Source organism: Macrobrachium rosenbergii, chromosome 41 (assembly GCF_040412425.1).
Source record: "Macrobrachium rosenbergii isolate ZJJX-2024 chromosome 41, ASM4041242v1, whole genome shotgun sequence".
NCBI lineage: Eukaryota > Metazoa > Arthropoda > Malacostraca > Decapoda > Palaemonidae > Macrobrachium > Macrobrachium rosenbergii.
This window is the reverse complement of record NC_089781.1, coordinates 28447454-28466085: the sequence shown is the minus strand read 5'-3', so window position 1 is coordinate 28466085 and position 18632 is coordinate 28447454. Positions and strand designations below refer to the sequence as shown.

Below are 18632 nucleotides of genomic sequence, written 5' to 3'. Positions count from 1 at the left end.
ATGTCACATTACTGTACATCATCAAGGCTGAACTGAGCTAAAAAGACTCTCTTCTTTTTAGTTCAGTTTAGCGTTGATGATGCAATGTGACATTGCTAAATGCCGTCGGCAATAATAAAGTGTGATATGATATACGTATACCTTTTTCTAAATGCCCCATTGATAACGATATATATATATATATATATATATATATATATATATATATATATATATATATATATATATGTGTGTGTGTATGTATATCTGTATATACATTATACATATATATACATATATATATACATATATATATATATATATATATATATATATATATATATATATTATATATATATATATATATATATATATATATATATATATATATATATATATATATATATATATAATGCATATACTAGACATACATGGATACATACATTTACAATATATATATATATATATATATATATATATATATATATATATATATATATATATATATATATATATATATATATATATATATATATATATATCGCTATCAATGGGGCATTTAGAAAAGGTATAAACGTATATCATATCACACTTTATTATTGCCGACGGCATTTAGCAATGTCACATTGCATCATCAAGGAGGATGATATTATTAAGAAAGAAGAGGATATCGAACAGTTGAAGGACTTCCTCGCTCACCAAGAAACAGAACATGAAAAGAATATACTCGAACTGTACATACATGGATACATACATTTACAATATATATATATATATATATATATATATATATATATATATATATATAGATATACATGCATATATATCTGTATATCTATATATTGTTTCGAGGGCGAATGTGATTTTTCCTTTGCAACATTCTTCAGGGTGCGACGTCCCTTCCTACACGACATAGGGTAGAAGAGACTCTAACCTTTGGAAGCAACTCTTCTGGGAGAAGGATACTCCGATATCAAACCAGTGAGTGGAAGGGACCCTTTAGTCGTGGTAAGCAACCTTTCTTAGAGAAGATTACTCTTAATGCAAACCTAGCCATTGTACCATTGCCTTCCTTGGTCGAGGGTTTGAGTTCCATTTGCTTGGGGGTACAAACAGGCATTTTTCCTCTTTTGTTCACTTTCCCATTTTTTCGAGTGTGCAAGGCAGGCTGATATGAAAGAAATGTTCCTTGGTGGATGAACAGGAAAGCACGCTTTTCTTTACCAAATTTTTCCTTCTGGGTATTTTATAATTTTATTTCTTAATCCATCCTGACTTCCCTCCCACAGTTGTTGTGGCAACTTGGCTGGTTTCTTATTTGCCTTACATGGTGTACTGGCTCCCATCGCTGACCAATTTCTTCTCTTTCTTGAATATATATATATATCCATCGGATATAAGACGATAACAAGAGCATATATATATTATCTCTATATATAACGCATATATATATATATATAATATTATCCGTATATATTATATAAACTTGTGTTGTCTTGCCCTAATGTTACAGCCTAGTGCTGCAGTAATGAGAGTTGTTGTTCAGGCGTCCTATATAGTTCACTGGGTACTCAAGAAACAATTCTCTCACGAGGCACAACAATTTCCCTCCTTCAGGAGACTACTCTATCGCTTTCTTTCTGGTGAAGCCCCAAACATTCCCTCTCCCTTCTTCCTCCATTTATCTAAACATTCCCCCGAAAGCCTTTGATGCTCTTCGTTTAGTCTTTTCCCTCGATGTCAAGAGCGTCTCTCCCTCTCTCTCATTATCTTTCTATATTGATGCAATCTTTAACTCTCTTAGTTTTTATCGGATGAATTTCATTATTTCTTTCCCTCTCGTGTGTGTGTGCGTGTGTGTGTGTGTTGATGCAATCTGGACATGTTTCAATTTTTATCAGATGATTTTATTATTTCCTTTACTCCTTCTTTAATCTCTCTCTCTCTCTCTCTCTCTCTCTCTCTCTCTCTCTCTCTCTCTCTCTCTCTCTCTCTCTCTTCTTTTGATGCAATCTTGAACTATTGCAGTTTTTATCTGATAAAGTTTATCATTTCCTTTAATTTTTATGTAATATTCTCTCTCCACTCTCTCTCTCTCTCTCTCTCTCTCTCTCTCTCTATATATATATATATATATATATATATATATATATATATATATATATATATATATATATATATATATATATATATAAGCATATGTATATATATGTGTGTATGTATATATATTTATATATATATATATATATTATATATAATCATTAAGCTACAAATGTCTTTTAATATCCAATTCATGCTACTTCGGGAATATTCCTGATGAGGAATTAGCACCAAAGGGGAATTTTTTAAATGATAATGGATCGCTACCGCCGGGTCTCGATCCCTGAACACAGTACCTTCCAACGACTCCATTGAGCCACCAAGCGAGGTATAGGTTAATGCCGAATCTGCCGTACTTATTTACCTATCGGGAGCGGGGAAACTGTACTTGGCTTCGGCAGTAACCCACCTCCACCATGATACATACATACATACATACATATATCTATATATATACAGGTAGATATGTGTATACATATACACACACACACACACACACACACACACACACATATATATATATATATATATATATATATATATATATATATATATATTAATCATAGAGCATCAATCACTGGAGTGGTGATCTACCTGCCGAGTGTGTGACCACGGGCAGCCATGTTGAAAGGTCTCTCTCCAGCTCATAGTACCGTACTTTATTACTGTTATATTATTATCTTATTATTATTACTATTACTATTATTATTTTTACTATTGTTATCATTATTATTGTTGTTGCTGTTATTATTATTATAATTGTTATTATTATGAAAATTATTATTGACCCAATTTCACAGAGAAAAATTACCTTACAAAAATTGGTTGGCCTAATCACCCCAACCATTGTGGTCAAGGCTTAAACATCTGCTCTTGGATCTAAGCAGTGCTTAGCATAAATGTTTCCTGTAAATTACAGGACTTTCTTTGCATACAGCCACTAAACACTAACTAAACAGTAATGTACATTCTCTAAACACTAAAATTCTCAATACACTTACACTCACTAAACACTCACACTTACTATACACTCACACTCGCTACACTCACACTTACTATACACTCACACTCAATAACACTAAACACTAACTGAATACTCAACACTCACTAGGTACTCACTATACACTAAATGCTCACTAAACACTCATAAAACACTAAACACGCACTAAATACTCACTGGGCCCCAAACACTCAGTATACATTCACTAAACCCTCACTTAATACTAAAACATTCACTAAACACCAAACAGTCACCAAGAATGTGCTAAGTACTCACAATGCACTAATCATTCACTAAGTACTCACTATACTCTAAACACAAACTAAACATTCACTAAACACTCACTATACATTAAACACTCACTAAACCCTAAAGACTCATAAACACTAAATACTGACTAAACCCTAAATGCTCATTAAATCCCCAAACACTCATTAAACAATAAACAGTCAATGAACATTCACTAATCACTCATTAAACATTCATTAAACATTTACAGACTAAACATTCACTAAACACTCACTTTATCCTAAACATTCATTAAACACTAAATACTCACTAAACATTCATTAAGTGCTTACTGAACACTAAACATTCACTAAGTGCTCACTATAAACTAAACGCTCACTAAACATTCACTAAGCATACACTAAACATACACTAAACACTCATTAAACCCTAAATGCTCAATAAATCCCTAAACACTCACTAAACACTTGCACACTAAACACTACTTTTCACGAGACATTCACTAAACACTCATTAAACATTCACTGCATAATTACTGAAAATTCAATAAACACTAATCACAAAACATTCACTAAAACCTAAACACTAAACATTCACTGAATACTTACACAGTAAACATTCACTGTATACTTACACTTTAATCACTCACTAAATACTAACATTCACTAAAACCCTAAGCACTCACTAAAAACACACTAAATATTTACTAAACCCTAAACATTCACTGAAAGCTTACACACTAAACATTCACTAAACACTAACATTCACTAAACCCTAAACACTCACTGAATACTTACACAATAAACATCCACTGTATACCTACTAAATTCACTAAACACTAACATTCACCTAACCTTAAGCACTCGCTAAACATTCACTAAACCCTAAACATTCACTAAACATTCACTGAATGCTTACACTAAACATTCACTAACATTCACTGAATACTTACACATTAAACATTCACTGAATACTTACTAAACATTCACTAAACATTAACATGCACTAAAACTAAACCTTCACTAAACCCTAAGCACACACTAAACGTTCATAAACCTTAAACATTCACTGAATGCTTACACACTAAGCATTCACTAAAAATTAACATGCACTACACCTTCACTAAACCCTAAACACTCACTAAACATTCACTAAATCCTAAACATTCACTGAACATCCACCGAATACTTATTCACTAAACATTCACTAACATTCACAAAATATTCACTTAACCATAAACTAAACATTCACTAAACACTCATAAACATTCACAAAACTCTTGCTCTCTAAACCGTAAACATTCGCTAAACACTTACTCATTAAACATTAACGGTAAAATAAAAAAAAATTCACGATCACACTAAACCCCTGTTCAATTTGCAGGTTACCAGACCTTTAAAGATGTCCACAAGACTTTGCAGTGCCGCCCTGGTGGAAGACCACCGAACTACGTAGTACTGGTATAGAGATCGCAACCCCAGGTATACTGTATACCCTCTATGATGGTTATAGGGAAGATAGATAGATGGATACAGAGAGAGAGAGAATTTGCTATATTGTTTATTGTTTATACATTTTCTGCATACATGATAGATACCAAAATATTGTTTTGATGATTTCCTTGGGGTTCAAGATTTATTATAATTGCATTTGTGAGTGAAGTTTCTAAATATCGTTGTTCCTCGTTGGGGCAGTGGGTTCCGTTCTCAGCTAGCACTCTGCTGGTCGCGAGTTTGAATCTCCGACCGGCCAATGAAGAATACGAGGAATTTATTTCTGGTGATAGAAATTCATTTCTTGCTATAATGTGGTTCGAATTCCAGAATAAGCTTTAGGTCCCGTTGCTAGGTAAGCAATTGGTTCTTAGCCATGTAAAATAAATCTGATCCTTCTGACCAGCCCTAGGAGAGCTGTTAATTAGCTCAGTTGTCTGGTTAAACTAAGATATACTTAACTTTCTTTCTAAATGTCGTTAATGCATAGAAAGTTGTTGAGTAAGTTACTCTGCTAACTCCATGTCGTAATTTCAATACTCTGTTCACTTAATTATTCTGTTAGTGAGAAGGATTTGTAATGGGCGTATCACATGAATTTCCGTACATCAGTAGTATTGTACAGTAGATCCCCCAGCCATGATCGGTGTCGGTCTGTCAGTGAAACTTCGTCTTAATAAACTTCTTGTCATGGCAACACTGCTGATGATATCGGCTGCTGATTGTAGTAGGCTAATTCCATGTTATTCGAATGTACACGATTAGACTGAATTCCTACCGAAGCACTTATTTACATGTGAGACACCAGATCGTACGCGAAAACTGATGAAATAATAAGTTTAATAATAAATGTGCCCTAGCTTACTACACATATACCGGGCCTATAATGATGCAAAAACTAGGTACAAATAAGAAACTTGACATTCGGATTCCGAGCCTTAGCGAAAACTGAAGTGCTTTAGCTTTTATCCCAATGTGTCAGTCTGTACTCACGTAATGTAAAATTTCTTGCTTATAGTAAATAATGTATATTAAGCAAGCATTATTTAAAATATATGAAATCATTGTAAATATGGTAAAAGACTTGACTGCACAACATTTTTCTAATAGCGATTGTTATAAGCATTTTATAACTGGCACCTACAGTATATAGTAAGAAACTACTAGAATCGAGTCACTGTATAGGTTTGATGCGAGTTCTTAGAAGTATATATATATACCATTCATACCACCAGTGTCTGGCATATTTATTTCAGGTACGTCTTTTTCTTCATAAATTTTTCAGTAACCGATGAAAGTCATTATGTCATAAATGGTATCGCAAGAAAAGAGACGAGTGACTCGGTCAGAACCGCAAAATTCCTTTCCAGCCCGAATGTTGCATATTTGTCATTGTTTTACTTTCATAATAACCGTCCATACATGGCTTATTTGAGGAAAGTAGAAATCGCGTCATAAGATGAAAGTGGGTTAGGTCCATGGTGTTGTGGGGCCTGGGGGAGGTGGGGAGGAGGGGGTGGTAATGCTACAGCAGCTCTTTAAAATTCCGGCGGAGAACATCAGAGAACTCGATTTCAACAAAGCCGGGCTGTATTTCATGGAGACCAAGTGTATATCGAGGTATAAAGTGTTGCAAAAAGGATTATTTAAAATGAAAGACGATGTATTATCAAAGTAAACCTACGTGGGCCTAATGATACCAACATTGAAAACGCCGTCTCATGATTTTAGTTTTTCCAGTGATGTTAAAAGGATTACCTCATTTCTAACGGTTTTTGAAATACGTTTCTGGCATTTATCACATTCAGCGAATTTTTTTACTACAAACCCAGAAAACCGTATAACCATCGTCGGGGTCTGAGTGGAAACAGAGTAGAGTAGGACTTTGTTATATGTATTTTCTGTACACTCCTCAGATATGGTTCAGTTCAGTTTATTTATTTTCTGAATCCGCATATTTCGTAATGTATGTCCACAATAAATGATGGCATTTAGGTTCTGCGCTTTCTTTTCACGACAGTCATAGGGATGTAGGCATACTTAATAGCCTATAATGTTGTGCAATAGATTCCGTAAAATGATAATGGATGAATGAATTCATATTCTTATCATAAAGATACCATGTAGGAACTGACAGACACGGTAAAGAGGGGGAAATTGCTAGTACTAAGGATACAAGAGATAGAATGCAGTATCAACGATATATGGAAAACTCCGCAGATGCATGAAACATCAAAAATAGTAAACTAGGATTTTGCAAATTCTGGGGTATAGCAGTGTCTGGTATCTTTTCCTTAGTTAAATCGTTGGTCACCAGTGGATAAAGGTTAAGCGTTTATGATTTTTTTCCAGACGAAGCGGCAGTCTTTACCATCTTGCCTTATGTCATATTTCTGGATCAGTTTCGTTAAAGGTTGGCATCATCAGGGTGTCACCATTTCTTAATCTCTGTGTAGTTGGTCAAATTTATGTAACATCGACTTTTCATGCTTTTTTCTTGGCATCCATGACCTTTTGGGGGTGTTGAAATTGCATAGCATTAAGTTGATTCATCTTCTGGAACGTAGAATAAAGATTTTGTTATTAACAGTTTTGGGGATCTTTATTGGGAGAAAATGATACTTCGCTGCTTCTTGGTGAATTCTTTCTGCTTTCTGTTGAATAGCTTCTACAGATTAGCGAACGATTTTATTTTATCACGAATTGAATAATTCTGATATTTTGAATCATTTGAGATAAAACTGACCCTTTCACATCAGTGATTTGCTTCATTGTTATGTCATTAATGTCAGCGGGTGGTGTTTGTTCCTTGGCCAGGTCAGTCATGTATGAATATGGCATCCTAAAATGCCTAAGATTACTCGCTCAAGTTTCTTTTCCATAAATAAGTTAACTTACTGTGATTCCGTCGTGGCGATAGGATTGAGAGAAGCTTAGAATACATGTTTTGCAGCTATGTCAGTTAATAGGCTAACTGATGTAACAGGCAAAGATGAGATGCCTAACATTTGCTGATGATGTATAATTTTTTTCCAGCTGCTGTGCCAGGCTGATGAGTTCTTCTACTACTGCCATGGCCATTTTATAGGGTCGTAATCATACTTAAAAGGTATGTAATCATGTACAGTTGTTCTTAACTGACGTAGCAGACAGATATGAAATAAGGCCCACATTTGCTGATGATGAATCATTTTTCTTTCTCTAGCATGTTCTGCTGCACCAATGTTGTGTTCTGCTACTTCAATGGCTGCTTTGCAGGGGCGAAATCATGCTTCAGAGGTATGTAAATCATGTTCGCTGGTATTTAGGAAAGAGGACGTGTTCTGTTTGCCTCTTTACAATTTGGTCTCTACTGTTTTCCCCCTTTCCCTCTGAAACGATTGACGGGTGGTAGGGTTTTGATAAGTGCAAAAGTTGACTGATGTTTTGTTTGTGCAAGGAGTACGTTGATATGTAGCGAGGAACCATCTTGCGTATTTATAGAGAAATGAGCGTTATTTCTAAGAGGCATGCGATACATATGCAAAGCGAACAACAGTGTGGGACAGAACTTGATGGCTATGTCATCCATCGGGTCGGGGATCTGTCCTTGGAACGCTCACCTGTAAACGTTCCTCAACACTTCAGTGATTTCGTTCACGGAAACAGTGCTTTATATATATATATATATATATATATATATATATATATATATATATATATATATATATATATATATATATATATATATATATATTATATATATATATATTATATATATATATATATATATATATATATATATATATATATATATATATATATATATATATATATATATATATAGTCGTATATATATATAAATATTGTTATAAACAGGGGCCTTGGTTGGGGAGAGAATTGGAACAATTTAGTATAATTGACTGCCAAAGAACCAAGGGGGCCCGAGTTTATAAGCAAAAAGGAAGCTACTGGAAACTCACCTTAGATTTTCCTGGATTTATAAGTACTCGTACATGATTAAGATCGCCATTTGGGACTAGACTTCTTTTACAAGTAAAAGGGGTTTATTTACAGAGAGCTGGGGCAAATATGCAAGAGAGAAAAAGAATGTATCATGTAACCAATTTACAGGCACATAAATTATATACAGTAGAGCAATAATGCAGTACTTGGCAAATAAGCCATGGAGATATGAAAGGGGCCAAGGTACAATCATCCCCGTTATAACAATAACTCGGTTAGGTTAAAATTACATTAAATCGTCTCTGACAGTTATTCTTTGAACGGGGTGAGCTCCAGGATAATGGAATCAGGTAATTATGATGATGCACTTGTAGCAACGGGATTGCCGCTTTCAGGCTGCGATCAGGAATGGTTTGCGAAAGGTGGATGTCAATCATGAACAAGGGCATTTGATTACGCACTGGGCAGGACAGGAATCCTGGTCTACAGTTGTTGGCGCCAAAACACGATCAACTCGGCCATTCATCGGAGTAGCGTTCACCCAGCTAAGACGGAAGGAATGCAGACATGCGTCTTCGGCGGGATATCGGAGGCCTCTGCTTGCCATCTCTGAGACTGCGCTTGGCTTGGGCCTGTTTGTCGAAATTTAGGCCTTTCGGACCTGCAAGAAGTCATGTAGCCAGCAAAAAGAGCGGAGGGAAAGGATCCTTAAGATTAATTACTTAGAGGTTAAGGTCCTACCTGTCGGCTAGCCCCACTATGTCCCTTAAGCTCGCAATATTTAACTACTCCCACATCACGTGGTAGGGTGAAAAGGAGGTCCACATTGTTTCCCCAGATCAGGTGAGTGGGGGGAGGTGATTCCTACAATTAAGAAAACTAGCGCTAACTGTTATTCTCTGGTTTGAAATACGCTTGCTTCTCCCTCGCCCGCCATATTTCCCTGCCCCGATAGTCCTATGAAAAGAGAAACTGCATTTCAAGAATAATGATGCACTGGTGGCTAAATGAGGAGGGATAAATCCTTGACAATAATATATATATATATATATATATATATATATATATATATATAATATATATATACAAATACATATACACACACACACACACACATATATATATATATATATATGTATGTATGTATATATATATATATATATATATATATGTGTGTGTGTATGTATGTATGTATATATATATACACACAGACACACACATAATTGCGGTTCTCTCGTCAGAATATTATAAATCACGAAGAGCGCGATATGTAAAAGAATGGCAAGAAAGTAAATAATTTTAAGAAAAAAAGGATGAGGCTGAAAATTTCACTTAGATCGTTGGTTGGTAGAGTCTAGGCGGGAACTAAAGTTTGAAAAAAAATGAGCATGGTGACTAACACATGGTATCTAATAACTGTCGTCAAAATTATGCGAAAAAAGAAATATACCCTCCGTAACGATGGTGAAAACGCACAGAAGAAAAGGAAAATCTCATCCATAATCTCGTCTCTTCTAAGGGCATGGATCATCAATTGCACTGGGATAGTGACTTGATACTTGACATTGCTTGGCAGCTTGCCATCAGCAGAGCAACCATATTTGGATAAAGGCAGTAGAAGAGAGGGAGACAATATGAATAAAGTGAAATGATTTACAAATTAAGCAAAGACGTAATTCACAATAATACCCTTCATGAAAAGTTTTTACATAATTTTCGTACCATTTTTTATGTGAATCATAATTGTAAGTTTTTCAGAGGGGAGTACTGTGCTTTCATAGACCCATGTTTACAAATCTCGCTTAGATTAAAGCAGTAACACGTACAAAACCTGATAGCGTGAAAGTGCATTGATAACGTCCGGTAATGTAACAGCACATTGCTATAGTATCATAGTAAACCGATAAAAACAGCTGTGAAAGGAAAGTATGGGAAACTCCTCAAACACAGCAACGGCAATGTCCGAAGACTTAGATTGCACAGTGATTAATCTACCTCTCGTTTCGGCCTGCTGACGGCCTGATGTCCTTTCAGACGAGCAACGACTGTGTATACGTGGGGCGTTCTTAGTACTGTGAGAGTTCTTCAAAATGTAACCATGAAAGGATGTCTGGGCAACTGTTGGTGTGTCCGGCGTGCCACCGGTTGCAAAAGGAAGGGTTCTCAGAATTATCTGTTAGTTGCCTGAGGCCATAAAATATAGCTCGTTCCTTCAACTTCGATGAATTCAAAATTTTAATTGAATATTTGCCACCTTAATGTCTCTTTTTGTTAGTAAAATATTATTTTTTTTTGGGGGGGGAAACGAAATTAACATCTCATTGAATAAGATTAGTTGGTAGGTTGCGTAAAAGGAGAAGAACTGAGTAATGTTATTTTCTCCTTTTGTTTTTCTAATTAACGGGGGTCTCTTTTAATCTTTCTTTCTTTAAAGTTCATGTGTAAAATGCTGAAATTAACTTTGATCGGCCGCTATGGGTATGTGAGATCTGATAAGACAAATTTCAAATAGATGTTTAAGACTTTAAAATTACTATAAATAAGAAACGCATTCACGGAAGTTAATCAGGAAGAAATCACGAAGGAGGCTAAAGTAAGCATTGCAATAGGCCAAACAAATTCATTCAATTTTTTTTTTTATTTTAGATTATCTCATTTTTGTGCCATGCCTCCACGGTAAAGGTGATAGCCTACATCTCATAGTAACACGTAATTAATAATTTGTTATAGATTTTCTTATTTTGTATTTCGACCTATATTTACAACATATGTAAAGAAACATTTGAAATAGGTGGAACATTTGAGGAGAGGTCTAGGATATTGTAGCCACACCTTATGTGCTAATCTATTTATGCTTCAATGATGTACATTTGAAAAATCCCACAATCTTCCTCTTTGAATCCCTCATTTTTCAAAGTTTTGCGAATTTTTTAGCAGCTCAGTATGATGTCCTTATCTTTCCAAGCATGAATAGCCTTGAATAAGATACCGAATTGTAAAGAAAAATTTTGCGAGACAGATTATTTTAATTTTTCTATGTATCTGAACCTTCAGTGATGTTAAAAAGTTATTGTATTTATACAGTGTAGGTGACCTACCTTATTTGAAAGGCATGAGCAGGGCAATCGTAAATATTCCATGTTTTATAAAATTTCGGAGATTTTGTAGCGAAGACCAAATTGCATATCTTTCATACCACGAATGTCAGGAGTGATCTGCAGAGTAACAGAAAAAACAGTCGCGTTCCGAAATATTCCTCCAGTTTTCCGCGAATCTGAATCGATAACAGGAAACCGAAAGACAAGAACAGGATAGCCAGTTATCTTCCCTTATTTTTCCCCAATCAGCTACAAGCAAGGAACTTGAATTGAGTTTCACGTAGATTATAGGTACATGCTTAACGCCCAGTGCCAAGGTTTGTATGATGTGGAGACTTGCAAAAGTTTATCTATATTGGTCTCAGCTGCTAATGAGTGTGTCTTTGGATTCGTTTGGCAAATTATTGATTTAATGTCGGAAGATTGAGAGTTTTACTCTCTTTGTACACTGTATTTCCAATTGATGGTCGATAAATCATCGTATTTCATTTAGATAAATGTTCCCTTTTGCTGTAAGGTATATTTAACGTGAAACAATGTTATTTTAAATAAATCATTTGAGCTCTCTCTCTCTCTCTCTCTCTCTCTCTCTCTCTCTCTCTCTCTCTCTCTCTCTCTCTCTCTCTCTCATAGATTCTGGACGGCCAAAGGGTCATTTACCTTTTATTTTTCATGGTATTTGCAATAAAGGTGTGGTTGGAATATCCTAGACCCCTCCCCATAATGTTCCATCTGTTTCAAATGTTTTTCTACGTATGTTGTAAATATAGGTCATAATGCAAAATACGAAAATGGAAAACAAATTAAATGCATATAATTACGAGATGCATCACTCAAGAACGGCAATTTATTCACGTGCTAAAGCTATTAAAGGCTGGAGATATCACATGCACCCGAGAGCTGTGTCTGAAGGAGTTGGAGCTTTTCGATTTTCCAGGAAAAGTCACTTTTCTATTATTGACGATGGCACCTCTGTAATGAAAAGGAATTTAATGGTGAGCTGTCAGGTCTCGTATCTCGCTGTCTCAGTAATTCATATACTAAATTTCTCTTTTTTATACATTTGTATGCAAGTTTGTGTGAATGCAGATATTAATGCTCCTTTATAGCTATTTGTTATTCTCGAAAATTGACCATAAAAATGAACTTACTAGGTTGTTACAATATCGTTTCTTACTACTTGTTTTGTTGGCTTCTCATAACGGAATTTAAGCAGCTGGAAAAAGCTGTGGAAAATATTGAAATCTTCAGACCTAAAATATTGCTGAGACAAGATCCACCTCACCAGAAACGGGTGAAATATGAACAGTCTGCTCGCTGGTATAAAAAAAGTCTTTATTATTCCACAGGGAATATCTGATTGAATTATACAATTTCTCAGTTCCCCTTCGTTGACAACTCTTTCCATATTCGATCTCTGTTGCTAAATCATTGAAGTGTAGTGCATGGCTCCAGTTTCCAGGTTCAGTCTCTTCGTCCATTATTTTAGTTTAAGTCGTACTGTTCGAAAGCAAAAAACGATTTTAGTCTTTATTTTCACTGTAGTGAAATTCCATCCATGATATTTAATTTTACGTATTCGAGTGTTTTAGTTTCTGCCCCATGGGTTGATGAACTGTCTTTTTACGGAAGCATCCTGACATTTATGTGGAGGAAAAGCCTTTGTTTACTACGATTGTTATCTTCCTTTCTCAACTACGGGTGTTTTTTTGAATGTTGGTGATTTTGGCATTTAACTTTTCTCTCAACGCATACAAAAGTGAATGTTCTAAATAATCACAAGAACTAAGAAAATTGTGAAATTTCTATTCCTTAGCCGTTGTGACATTTCCAATACTGAAGCCCGATAATGTCCATCAAGCATACGTGCTCCAAAGTCTTAGCTAAGAGTCAAAGGAATGGTTCTTAAAGGTTAGGGTTGGTTGTCGCTTCAGTAATGTAAACTGTATCACGCCAGTACAGGACGGGTGTATTCATATGATCAGAATGTTAGCTAATATTTCACCCTTGTGTGTTGTGCATCTCTAATTTTACAGGCCGGATATACGTGAAATAATGCAATCGGATCATTTAGTACGTAGGAATCTAAAATACAAATGCTCGAAGTATTGAATGAGGTTTTTCAGGAAATATTAATATCCTGGAATCTCTTAACAGAGTTCCCTTCATTATTATCACCGTACGAGGTAGTTTAATTTCGTTTTATCCAGCATAATAATAAATGCAATATTTAAGCCAACCAAAAGTCTATAAATGTGGAATATTAAGCTTTAATTATTAACACACACCTAACATTCATTGTCTATAGTTACAATGGACTCTAATTATTCTGCAGTCTAAGCGAAAAGTGTCCACATTGAGCCAATCTATTTTTAGAGTCAGAATTAAATGTTCGTATCTTTTCAAGCAAGGTAAAATGGGAAAAAGTTTGCGAGACTCCTCCGCCAGAGATGTAATTTATTTCCAACTGCTAGATCTTCTACAGAAACTTGTTGAGCGGGCAGCATAAAATCTCTTATATAGCCAAAACTGAAAAGAAAAAACTTAAGCAGGAGAAATAATAATGACGAAATAGGGCAAGGTCGTACAAAAACCGGAGAGAAACCATTTTCCTCAGTTCCATTCTCTTTATGGGACGAAAATATTGGAAAACAATCCAAACTCATTTTAAATAAAAAGAACAATTAAAAAGAACAATTACTTTGGCAGCTGCCAAAAGTGAAAATAACAAAGATCTGGAGAGTTATGAAGTAAATTTAGCTTACTGCACAAAGTTAGCAAGGTGGACTGACGATAATAAGGTTTTTTAGCTTGGTAAAGGTAATTTCCATGGCATGGAAACAAACACGGATTTAATTATCACCTCGCGGGACACGGAAGACACGAATTTATTGTTCCATTTAAGTACCCAGATGTTAACGTTAATAGATTTTTTACTTTACTGATTTAATGCATCTGGTAAACCAGAATGAGAATTCCACATTAATATGCTATGTATATATAATATATATATATATATATATATATATATATATATATATATATATATATATATATATATATATATATATATATATATATATAAAAACACACACACACACACATATGTATATATATATATATATATATATATATATATATATATATGTATGCATGTATGTATATATGTATTGACTTGTTGATTACCAAAGAACTGTTGTCTCGTTTTAATATTATGGGTGATTTCCAGCGTTTGATGGGTACTAGACAAATTAGTCATATGTTTTCTAATTATCTTTAATTATAATAATTATTTTTCGTCTAAACGTAAACATAGATAGATAGATGATAAATCTGAGTGATTTGTGTGAGGCTGAAAAGCATCAATTAGAATTTGGAAAAAATGTGGCAGATAGTATAGTACTGATTGATTAAGAAAAAAAAAGAGTGGTTGCAATAATGGGAAGGGCATAGAAAGAAGTAATTATCAAAAGGTGTGATATTTAGCCGCTGAAAAAAGCGAAAATAAAAAAAGACTATATTTTTTTGTTTTTAACAGACATTCTTACTATACGACAGGAATGAAGGAAAAGAAATTACAAGCGCAAGTAAACATTTCGCTAACCGCTGAACTCAGCAGCAGCTCAACTTCTTAACAGAAGGAAGGGGAGAGAAGATACAACAGATTCCAAAAGCTTCATAGGAGAAGCCCCTAATCTGAATGTTAAATATGGGACGTGTTAGCCTCAAACGCGTTACTTGCGTAGTAGTCAATCAAGAGGAAGCATTTTGAATGGCGTTGGGTCTCGAGTTCACATTCTACTTCATACCTTTAATGGTATGAAGTAGAATCATCTTATCATAGAATATGTGTTACTTATGTAAAGAAAGCTCTCATCACTCCTTTTTAGATATAGAATAATGAAAATCAGTAGCTTTGAGTATTGTAACTGTAAATAAGTGAAAAATAAAGATAAATTCAACACTTCACTTAAAAGATAACGATAGTGAAGCAATTGCAATCATTCATACAGACACGCAAATATTTGCAAAAATATTCAGTGGCAGTAATTTAAATTTGATGACATCAATTTGGCCAACAGTGAACTGAAATACGTTATTTGCATAAATAAAGATAAAATAAAAAATGAAAGTCAAAAGGACAAGAAAAAGAACAGGGAAGACCGGCAGTGATGGACTATGATCCTTCTCAACGGAGGCTTATATCCATATTTCTTATTCTCATTTGTTTCCTTCCAAAGTTTCACCATAAAACTTCGCTATCTGCCAATACTTTCAACATTCTGGCTAAATGTACACTTAAATCAACATGAGGAAAAAGGAAATAAAAAGAAAAAAGGAACAGACTCTATTGAATATCTTGACACGGCTATATTTCAACGGTGTAAACTTCTCAAACAGAAACTCAACAGGGTGGAAGTTAAATTTTGTTCACATTGTTAAGGATATCTAAAGACGAAAAGCTTGTAATTACTTGGCAAAGCACATGGTGAAAGAGGTGATTGGTCTTATTTGAAAACAAAAAACAAAAAGCTACTGAGGGGAAACGCACTGAGCTGATGGTCGTTTTTAGTTTAAGGCCAACAACAATATCGTTAAAGAAGAGGAAAAAACAGGTTCTCACACATCAGTGGGAATGGTTGATTTCGTCCGCTGTGTCCTCGTGCTTCCAGTGCTTTGGAAGATGTAAAACTCCGTGCCCTCTGTTACCTGCAATGTTTCGACACATTTCCATTAAAGAATGCATCCCTGTAGGGGATAGTGCCGTCAGTGCACCTCACATGGTGCACTGTAGGCTTTACTTAAGGGTCTTTGCAGCGTCGCTTTGGCCCTAAGCTGCGAACTCTTTCATCATTTTGCTGTACCTCCGTTCATATTATCTTTCTAACATCTGACTTTCCACCCACTAATATTTGTGTCAAGGTGCAACTGCGAGGTTTTCCTCCTGTTACGCCTTTCAAGCCTTTTTGCTCTCAATTTCCCTTTCAGCGCTGAATGACCTTATATGACCCAGCGCTTGGCCTTTGGCCTAAATTCTATATTCTATTCTACTAAAGAATGCAGAACCACACACAGACACAAACGGAAAACAAACAATAGGGGGTCATCATCTTCATGATATTTACAGTCATTTGTTTATGTTTTTACGGTCGTCCCCGACGGGCTTGTACTAAACACACCGCAAAGGTCGGTACATACCGGGTTAAAACCCCTGGGGTCACTATTGGGGAAAGGTCCATATATTATTTCCGAGGTAGAGTGAATTTGATATTAAACGACATTTATAGCTTAAAGTTTGTGCATAAAAAATCATTGTGATGCGATAAAAATTCATGTATAAAAATAGCTGCGTGTTTCAAACGCACCAATCGGCTGTCATGGTGGAGGTGGGTTGATACCGACGCTAATTACAAATAACTGCGCTCGACGGGATTTGTAAAACAGAGTTGGTATCAACTTACTGTAATTATACACCTTTTGAAAGCTGGGTGGTTTAAGGTGCGTCACTGAACGTCGTTGGTTCTCGTGTCAGCGGTTCGAGCCCGTGAGGTGACGCAATTATCAGTTATAATTTCCTTTTGGTATATAAATACATACATATATTATTTCCGAGGCAGAGCGAATTGGATATTAGACGACATTTGTAGCTGAATGTTTGTGTATAAAAAAATCACGGTGATGTAATAAAAAATCATTTATATATATATATATATATATATATATATATATATATATATATATATATATATACATATATATATATATATATATATATGTATATGATATATATATATATATATATATATATATATATATATATATATATATATATATATATATGTGTGTGTGTGTGTGTGTGTGTGTGTGTGTTTTGACTTTTTCTTAAAAATTTGACTTCATAACAATGATAAGCTTGAAAACAGGACGTATTTCTGGGATATAGAAGGCCATGTTTGGCCTATGAATAATAGATGGGTTTCATAAAGAGGGCTCAGTGTTATATCCTGCCAGGCTAAAGCAATTCAGGGCGTCACATGGTCCCCGTGATTGTGTTTGTAAACTTCCTCCAAGATGTGATGTAAGCTCCTTGTCTTCGATGTTCATATCCCGGGATTTTCTTTTGACATTCTGTTCCCTCAAAACGTTACAGAACTGGACAGAATCATGACCGCCAAGAAAACCTAATAATTTTAGGAAGTAACATACCAATCTCAGGCTGATATTCATGAAAAAAAAAAAGGAATTCAGTCCTATTGCAGATACTAGATTTCGTCAACATCATTTATCTTCCGCGTGAAGGGCTTGTTTCAGTTAACACCAACTCCCTTAATAATTCATAAGTCATTAGGCTCAGCTTTTGACACAAACTGCGGTTGAGCACGTTTATTTTGCAATGTCATCGATGAATCTCCCTTCGATTGCAGCTAATTTTAAGGAATCAGTTATTTTCTTTGACAAACTCACTAGAAAAAAGTGAGGTAGGAAGCAAAAGATAAAAGGATGACAGTTCCTTTATAAACGGAAGAATAAAACTTATTTAGAGGAATAATAGTTGCATGGGAATAGCTTTATAAACATTATCATGGTTCACTTTCCTTATTTACTCATTATTTTTCCTGAACTGAGATGGATCTGTTTCTCATGTCACCTTCCTTTGCACTACTTTTCATTACTTTCCCATGCAGTAATATATACAGTAGTTTCATCGATCATGACTTATTTAGTAGCAAGGGGAATTACACGTAAACACAAAATCCTTTAAATGTG

The 18632-nt window shown here is 34.9% G+C and overlaps 1 long non-coding RNA gene across 1 annotated transcript in view; it reads left to right on the top strand.

Annotated features, from left to right (window-relative positions):
- LOC136826454 (uncharacterized) overlaps window positions 1-18632 on the top strand; it is a 160391-nt gene that overhangs the window by 7809 nt on the left and 133950 nt on the right. The window contains exons 2-4 of the long non-coding RNA XR_010849613.1: window positions 4712-4809; window positions 7858-7930; window positions 8027-8100. This is a non-coding gene — a long non-coding RNA (uncharacterized lncRNA). The remainder of the gene's footprint in view (window positions 1-4711; window positions 4810-7857; window positions 7931-8026; window positions 8101-18632) is intronic.